Raw genomic sequence first — 9,302 nt, 5'->3', positions numbered from 1 at the left:
ATACGAAAAAAATGCGGGTTTAATGCACTGTGGAATTGCGTTTGTTCTGCTGCTGCGGGTTGTTGTCAAATCCTCGCGCGTTGCCCAGAGCAATGCAACGCCTTTGCTACCATGTTGCCCAGCCGAACCATTTGCTCTCTATGAACGCAAAACATCGAAAACCATCCCACGTTAGAAAAAAAAAAGAGTCAAAGTTTCACCACGAGAGCAAAACAATAAATCCGATAGCAACAAAGAGGAATTTTATATGAATATAGGCTGGCAGCTCGCTCCTTCAGAAAACGCAGCCGCTGCACTGAGAGAAGTGCCCTATCTATGGCTCAGGGGCGGATTCAGGTACCTAATGGGGGGGGGGGGGTACAAAGGATGAAGCCCCCGCTCAGCAGTGCATTTTGGTGGGTCACGCATATTTACAACAGCCCAGAGGGGAAAATGGCGGTTGTAAATGTGCATAGGGAAGCAGGAAAAGGTAGAGCGATGAGAGAGGTAGAGAGCAGGGACAAGATTCTCTTTACCCCTTTTGGGCAGTGGCAGGCAAAGCAACCTGAAAAAGGGGGCAAACTCAACAGGCAGCCTGACAAAGGAGGTGGACGACAGGCACTGAAGGGAGGGGGCGGGGGCTGGCTTAAGGGGGGAGGCGATCGCCGCTACGCACCCCCCCCCCCCTTGAATCCGCCACTGCTATGGCTTCAACGGAAGTTTTGCAATTAGAGCACAACACCTGCAAAGGTATGAGCCGTGCTGATACCCACTAAAGATACCGCGGCACACGCGACCACGCCCGCTGGTACAAAGTACGCACTTCCTGTCGGATTCACGCAGCCCCCCCCCCCCCCAACCCGCTGGCTCCTATCTCCATGTGCCCATCGCGCGAACGAGACGGTCCCCGTTCGTCGGCAGCGCTCGCGCGTTTTCACTCGCGCATGGAGCATACGACGCGTGGGTGATGTAATCGCGATTTGGACTTGATAAGGAAGATCATGGCGAAGGCATAAAATTCGCGTCGGAGTGTCTGTACAATTGCTTTCGCAAAAAAAAGCAATATAGCTGCGGGCTAAGATCTCATGAAAGCACGGTAACAGCCTGAATTACGGCACATCCGATTATGGTGGAAACGTTACTGTTTTCCGACATCGCGCGCCGAATCGAGCCAATGGGACCCGTGCTGGAGTCGCGAATTTCGGTCGCCGCTATGCCTTGGCTCTGAAAAGTTTTGTAATTCGGCTTTGTAGCAAACATCCACGTGATGTGGCTGGTAATTGCGAGCTGCAGCCCCCCCAAAATATCGGTCGACTGCCTAAAACTTGTTTCAGCATGTGCCCTCATCGGGAAAAAAAGAAAAAAAAAGCTTTCACTTGCTGTGAGTTACGCTAGCTCTTGTCTGGAAATTTATTCTATTCTTCACGGAGTCCTAAATAGCATATTTGAAGCTCGGGATCCGAGCGAGTGAGCTCTCCGATAACAGCCAACAAGCGTCGTCTTTTTTCTCGCCGATCGGGATGGCTTGCCAGATACCAGCCTTGTCGAAGACATCCGCTTCCTGAACGATGGCGATCGCTTGCAAGATAACTCAAGCTCGTTACATCTACTGCTACCGCTTCTACAACTAATCATGCTTGTTACTTGACACGCGGCGATAACAAAAACACCATATTGGGCGCTAACGCACAGCACGCGCGAGAAAGAATACAGAACTACACCGCGTAGTCACAGACCACCCTGACAACATTGCGCGATACGATGTGTCGTGGTTCATGGTTCCCGCATGCCGCGCATTAGCCTGACTCTCTCCCACTCCACCGCTCCGAAGGCGATGACAGCATCGAGGTGCGCCACTTCCCCGCAGCCGCAGCGGCCGTTTGATTTGAAAAATGCGTTCACAAAATATCGAGCCAGCGCTACCGCGACTTTCGTTGCCTTTCAATAAAGTTACTGTGGATTTTCCCTGATGGGAGCACAATTTCCCTGAGTTTTCCCTGAGAATTTCCAGACTACCCAAAATCCCTGAGAATTCCCGGTTTTCCCGGTCGGTAGACACCCTGCATACGAACAGCCACCAAATTCTACACAATAGCAGAGGCTTGAAGGTTGTTCCATATCCCCCTGTCTGGTAAAGAGCAGCAGTGGTTAAAAGGCCCAAAAGGGATTACCCACTTTGAGTTCCCAAACTGCCCTTTTCTTCTGGCGGCAGAATGACTAACATCTGCTTGCTACATGCACACATCACAACAGTGCTGATAAATTGGCTGCATCAGTACTTTAAGTGGCTGCAGAAACTCTGCAGGCGCTGGCACAAAGCCTAGTTACAACACCTTGAAATAGCACTCTGATTGCTCTTTTATCTCAACCTATATAGGCTGTGTGCGGTAAGGGTAAAAGCACAGAAGAAGAAGCATTAGAAGTCAGTCTGCACCAGTGCACCTTGGGGCGCATCAAATTTGGGTGAGAAGTACGGTTTCTGCCGGCGTATAATCGATGGTGTGTCGGGCATGTTCTTGTGTTTACGTGCTCTTCCATGAAAGCGCCACAGGATAACTATGCTAGCATTTCACATCTTGTCAATTTTCTGAAACTGCATGTATACAGTCACTGTTAAATATTGCCAAGGTGACCCTTTAGCATGCATAAACCTATGCTATACATTGATACACAAAATGTTAACAGTGAAGAACTTCAGACATGCCAGCATATTATGTAGTGTCATTCTGCCTATGAATTCAGAGGGAATGTAGCAGTTCTAACTAAAAAAGAACAAGTAACATCCTATTCAAAATGAAGGAAAACCAGGGGACACAGAGGATTGTACGTTTTCCTTCATTATAAGCACAATACATCATAAACAAAAGGAATTTGAGGTCACTGCACCTTTTAATGCTTCTGACTGCACATGAATACAGAATAAAGGACTACTGCAGCTTACTAAAATGCTACAGTTCAAGAGTGTGGTGGCTATGAAGTGCTAAACATGCTACTACAGTAGCACAATTGGAGTTTTTGATGACCTAACTGGAGTTTTGGCGAGTCACACATAATATCCCTCTGGTGTGTCCTGACCAACCAGTCAACTGCACACCTTTAAATCTTTAATTATCAAGCTTGACATACATGGTGCCACCACATTTGCTATCTGAAGAAGCAAGACTATACTTCTCCTGCATTGATCTTCCTCAACGCTATCAATTCTACATATAGGAAATGCCTTCACTTTCAGTTTCACAGAGGAGTAGCCATTGTGACCCAACAATAATTTACTCAGCGGTGAATGTGCTGACGGACCCCTCATCTTGGAATATTTTCCCTTCAGGTTCCAATCAATTATGTCGATCTGGAGTGTAGTTCTAGTTGTCTTAAAAGGCTCACCAAGACAAAGGGGCAGTCCCACTAAGGAGAAAGCATGTACACTCAAACCTCGTTATAATGAACACGGATATAACGAATTATCGGTTATAACAAAATAAATGAAGAATAGTCTTGTCATAAATACAGTGCTACAAATAAACATTTATAACGAATTTCGGATGTAACGAAGTTATTTTAGTGGCAGATGTGACTTTGTTATAATGAGGTTTGAATGTAGATTCTGGTCTGCGGACTGTCAGAGATAGTGGCTGTTTCAGTGAACTGATGACCTAAGCCTGTGAATGGTCTGCTGACGATGGCCTGTAACATGTTGCTGAAAGGCTAGGACAATTTTCTTGCCATACTGGGATGACGTGACAGCCCTATTCAGGTTCTGTCCAAATCGCACTCCACCCTTGGTGCCAGTGACAGAGTGCTGCTTGATCCTTAATGTTTTGCCAATTCACAGGTCGTTTTATATGTAGTATAAGAAACCTTAGTGCACACCTTTCCACACATGAATACGGATTTATAGAGTGCAGATGATAGCCATAGCCTCACAGTGGCGCTCTTCTTTACATTGGCATATACAACCACTGTTCATTGCTTGCTTGAGACATTGTGGAAAAAACACTGCTTTGACCTGAACCAATGCCTAAATGTAACAAAACACACATATTTATGTATTGTTGCATCACTATGAACCATGTTGGTATTATTGGGCAGGCCATTTTTGCAATGGGCAAACGTTATACAGGCTGTTACTATCAATTTTGCCAACTGCCGTTACAGTTCATATTCCTTGTCATACATACAATTTTGGTGTTCTATGATGCTAAACAACAACATGCAGGATTGCTCATGCTGAGAGAATTTCATTTTTCTTGCAAAAATGCGCATGCTTGTACCAACATTAGTGACATCCAAGAAAGCCGGTCCTTTTGCAGCTTATGGAGCGTGCCATGGCCCAATGCCTGCTTATTGGAGGGCACTAGAAGTATCTTGGAGATTCCATACTGCACCAACTTGACAATATACCGGGTATCCCAGCTATCTTTAGCCAACGGTTAAAAAATACAATATCAAAGGCAGGCAAGTGAAATCAGTTGCAAACTGCTGACAGCCACCTTGCGCACTACAGACAATTTTCTTGTAATTAATTAATTTGCTAATAAGGATTATTTAACTAAATTGCTAAATATTGACTTTAGGCAAGAAATGTGACTTGCAAAGTTCGAGAGCGTCTTCAGAAACCCCCATTGCATTATTTGCGATAAAGAAAGTCTCACATATACCATTTTTTCCACGCTGCAAAGAAAGCCCGCAAAACATTAAAAAAAAAAACCATGTGACTAGTGCATTCGCGCGCAGCAAATGTGCTGCTCTCAGCTGTGGTTTGAGCGAATGCTGCAGCTACGACTCGCTGGCTCCGTTGCAGCGGTAGGCTGATAAGTTGACGGTGGTTTCTTGGCCCGCGTCAGCCAGTTGGCGAGCGTGACAGTGCAAATTTCACTCGCCTGCCTCTAATATTGCATTTTTTAAAGTTTGGTTAAAGATAGCTGGGACACCCGGTACACAAATCTACTCATCTATAGAGTAGCATTTCACTCAGAGAAGCAAATGCCAAGTGGACTTGGCTGCATTCCTCCACAGAAACAGTGATGTTGACAATGCGCTGCCTCACCACATTTCACTACTTGTACCGGAATCTACACTGCAATGACCACTGGATTTAAATTGGAACAGCATTGGCTAATTGTCTGCGTTTGCCTTTTTGTCTATGCTTTGTCCAATGTCAGGCTGTTAACACTTTCGTGACCACGGAAAAATTGGTTGTTTTTGGCTAGTCCAGGAAATATTTTTTTTCCTGCCACAGAATATAATTGATGCTAACGTGTAGGGTATCAAATTATAGAGGAAGAATTGGTCTTTCCAACAGCATTAATACCAAACAACGGATTGATTTCGAATTCAATAAAAAAATTATCAAACAAAGAAAAATGCATCAAAAAGAAAGAAGGATTCATAAAAACATCAATGCTACTCTGCAATGGTTAAACATTTAAAAAAATCGAAATATACATTTTGAACGCAAAGCCCTTGTAGAATAATAGTGGAAATATAAGCTCTGTAAGTGCACAGATTATTTACATAAATACAAGAATATAGGCACTAGTACCCATCATGCCACCGCGCGATGCAGGTTCTCGACGCGGTGAAACAAAGGCTGGCTGCGCATGTTTCGGGAAAAAATTTTTTATTTCTGTTCAACTTTCCTAGCATAGTTTGCAGTTCTGGTATTTTTCAATTTTCCTGTGTATTTGTTGAAATGAACAGTGTAGCCTGTTCCAAATCTGCGAAAATCCATAATTGAACCCTCATCTGACCATTTTCTCGCTCATATGCTGCCGAATACCATACCGACCTTCACATTTCACCATTTTCTCATCCACTGAAAGGTTCCGACGGGGTTAAAAGATAGCGTAGAAAAATCGTTCATGTGTTGCAATAGAGAAGACACGGGGTGAAGATTCTCGTGGGATGCGACGGTCGTCTTCTTCAGATCAGAGACACTCAAGAAGCCTTGAACCTTTTCCGTGGCATCAGTGACGGTGGACGAAGGCCTGGAAATAAGTGTCGTCGACACCAACACCAATGCAAGCGTGGGACTTCAACGATTACCATGTACACATGGAGTGAGCTTGCTCACTCCATGTGTACTTGGACATGTGTACTCCATGTGTACTCCATGGAAGAACTTGCTCATCTTCTCTTCAGTAACCTCCCTCCATAAATCCGTCCCTCTCACTTATGCTGGCTTTTCGAAAGTATGCATCCCCGCATACTTATTTGTGTGGTTGCATATCTCTCTGACAACTTCTGTGGTAAAAAACAATGCGAAGACGCCGCCGCGCACCACACCGGAGCGTTGGGTCAAAGTGTGCTCCGTGCCGTCTTCGCGAAGAGAACTGCGCTCTTGCTACAGCCGGTGCCAAATGCTCCCGCCCGAACGAAGTTTACACCTTGCAGATAATAGCTGTTATTTTTAGAACACATCGGATAAGTTTACATCGACGCACGGCAGCGATAAAACGACCCGAGGAGAAGACTAAACTTACGGCGGATAGCTGCTGATGTTCCGGGGAGGCTTGACGCACTTTCGCCGTCCGTACTGAAGCCTGGCGAATCGAAGTCGTCTTCTGTGTCTGTGGTGCTACCATCATCCAGAGATTACCGCTCATATTAATCGGAATCCGTCGAAATTCGCCGTTTCTGTGGAGCACCGGCGAGCAGCGTTGACGCGAAGTCCGAAACAACGAGTGCTCACCTACCCGACTGCGAACGAGCTTTAAAAATCTCCCCGCGGTGGAAAAAACAAACTCGCAAGCAAAAGTGATAAAAAACATGTTATTTTATGCTTTGTATTGCGTTAGCTGTCCAGAACCGCTCATAGAGTGCCAAAACTTGATCTTGAAGTTATCGATAACATACTATCGATGGGAATAGGCGCGGTCACGAAAGTATTAAGCAGAATAAGCATCTTTTCCTTGCTTACCAGTTTGACAAACTTGCCAGTGCTGCCGGGCATGAGGTTGTGCACTTGCCTCCTTACCACTGCGAGCTAAATCCTATAGAGCTTGTATGGAGCCAAGTCAAAGGCTATGTTTGGTGGATTCATGAGCCTCAGTATCTCTATGTGGAGTTCTGATTCCAAATTTACCAGATACGGCTTATGCGACAGCTTTAAGGTATAGAAATGCTTGTTTGCAAAGCGACACTGGCAAATTATCGCTGGATAAATTTAAAAACTTCGTACATGTAAGGTATTGCTGGAATAAACAGCGGTGTGCATCGTGACAATTCAGGGTGTCTGCCGAGTTGACTTTTCTAAATTCCCTGAGTTTTCCAGGTTTTCCCTGAGTGTTTTGCTAAAATTCCCTGAGTGAAGCAGAACTTTGTTTTATGTCAAGATGGGTAGAGACCATATCGCTCGGTGATGTCACTCTCTAATACGCACGTCAGCAAACAAGAACGACTTAATCCCATTTGAATAGTACATAGAACAGTTAAACCTCAATATAGCGAAGTTGGTAAAAGCGGCGACTCACTTCGTTATATCGAAACTTCGTTAAACTGAAATTCGGCCTTTCATGCAAGGCATAGTTGCTGAAGGATTAATCTTAAACTGAAAATGCCACAAGAATGCTCGACTAATATGGCAACATGAAAAAACTTTTTATTTTTTGTGCGAAAAAAAATCAATTTTGTTGAGCTAGAGGTGCAGCAATTACAGTTAGATGCCTTGCCAGAGTGTCACATGTAAATACGAAACAAATGCGGGTTTAAAGGGGTCCTGACACAAAATTTTCGCCCCGCGTTTTTTTTTTTTTTTTGCTGCAATGTGTTGCTGGGGGCCTGTCAGTCACAACATGACTGACAGGCCCCCAGCAACACATTGCTGCATCGTTTGCTACATCGTTTGCTGCAGCGCGCGACAGATAATTAATTACAAGCTCCTCATTACCGACACAGCCTCAGTTTCGGTTTGATAGAGATCCAAAAACGACAAGCCGCCGGGTGCAACTATCACCACCTAGCGAGTGAAACGCTCGGTCACGTGAGCACACAGAACAGTGACGCATTTCCGCGTGGCCTGTCGTCGTTGGGCTCATTGTCGTCTGACGGCGACGATTTTCTTGCGGCGGGGATGGAAGGAATTTTCGACGTGGCGAATCACTTCAGGTTTCACCCGCTGGCGAGGAGCGATTCGTCGGGAAGCGCGTCAAAACAGAAATGGCGGCTATGACGTCATCATAACTTGTACCGGCTGAAACGATTACGTAGGGGAAGTAGGGGAGTCACCTCGGGTCACCTCCGAGGGTGTCAATGCACCAGGTGCGGCCTATAATTCTGGATCGCGCTCGCGAACGTCAAAATTCATATAAAATACCTTCCAAGCTTTATTCGCTGTCGATATTTTGCAGATGGTACATGCACGTACACGGGAATCGATCCAGCAGGCTATCTCGGCCGCGAAATTTTGTGTCAGTACCCCTTTAATGCAATGTGGAATTGCGCTTGTTCTGCTGCTGCGGGTTGTTGACAAATCCTCGCGTGTTGCCCAGAGCAATGCAACGCCTTTTCTACCATGTTGCCCAGCCGAACCATTTGCTCTCCACGAACGCAAAACACCGAAAACCATCCAACGTTAGAAAAAAAGAGTCACAGTTTCACCGCGAGAGCAAAATAGTAAATCCAATAGCAACAAAGAGGAATTTTACATAAATATAGGCTAGCAGCTCGCTCCTTCAGGAAACGCAGCCACTGCACTAAGAGAAGTGCCCTGTCTATGGCTCAGGGGCGGATTCGGGTACCTAAAGGGGGGGGGGGGGAGTGTACAAAGGCTGAAGCCCCCGCTCAGCAGTGCATTTTTGTGGATCAGCATATTTACAACAGCCCAGAGGGGATTATGGCGGTGCCTAGGAAGCCTTCGTTGTAAATGTGCATAGGGAAGCAGGAAAAGGTAGAGCGATGAGAGAGGTGGAAAGCAGGGACAAGATTCTCTTTACCCCTTTTTGGCAGTGGCATGCAAAGCAACCTGAAAAAGGGGGCAAACTCAACAGGCAGCCTGACAAAAGAGCTGGACGACAGGCACTGAGGGAGGGGGCGGGGGCTGGCTTAAGGGGGGGGGGGTGATCGCCGCTACGGCCCCCCTCTTTGGATCCGCCACTGCTATCTATACTTCAACGGAAGTTTTGCAATTAGAGCACAACACCTACAAAGATATGAGCCGTCTGCTGATCCCCACTAAAGATAGTCGCGGCGCACGCGACCACGCCCGCTGGTACTAAGTACGCACTTCCTGTCGAACTCACGCAGCCCCCCCCCCCCCCTAACCCGTCGGCTCCTATCTCCATGTGCCCATCGCGCGAACGAGACGGTCGGCTCGTTTCATCTCTGCT

Source organism: Rhipicephalus sanguineus, unplaced genomic scaffold, assembly GCF_013339695.2.
Source record: "Rhipicephalus sanguineus isolate Rsan-2018 unplaced genomic scaffold, BIME_Rsan_1.4 Seq443, whole genome shotgun sequence".
NCBI classification, from domain to species: Eukaryota; Metazoa; Arthropoda; class Arachnida; order Ixodida; family Ixodidae; genus Rhipicephalus; species Rhipicephalus sanguineus.
The sequence above is the reverse complement of the archived record's forward strand: the minus strand, read 5'-3'. Positions refer to the sequence as shown.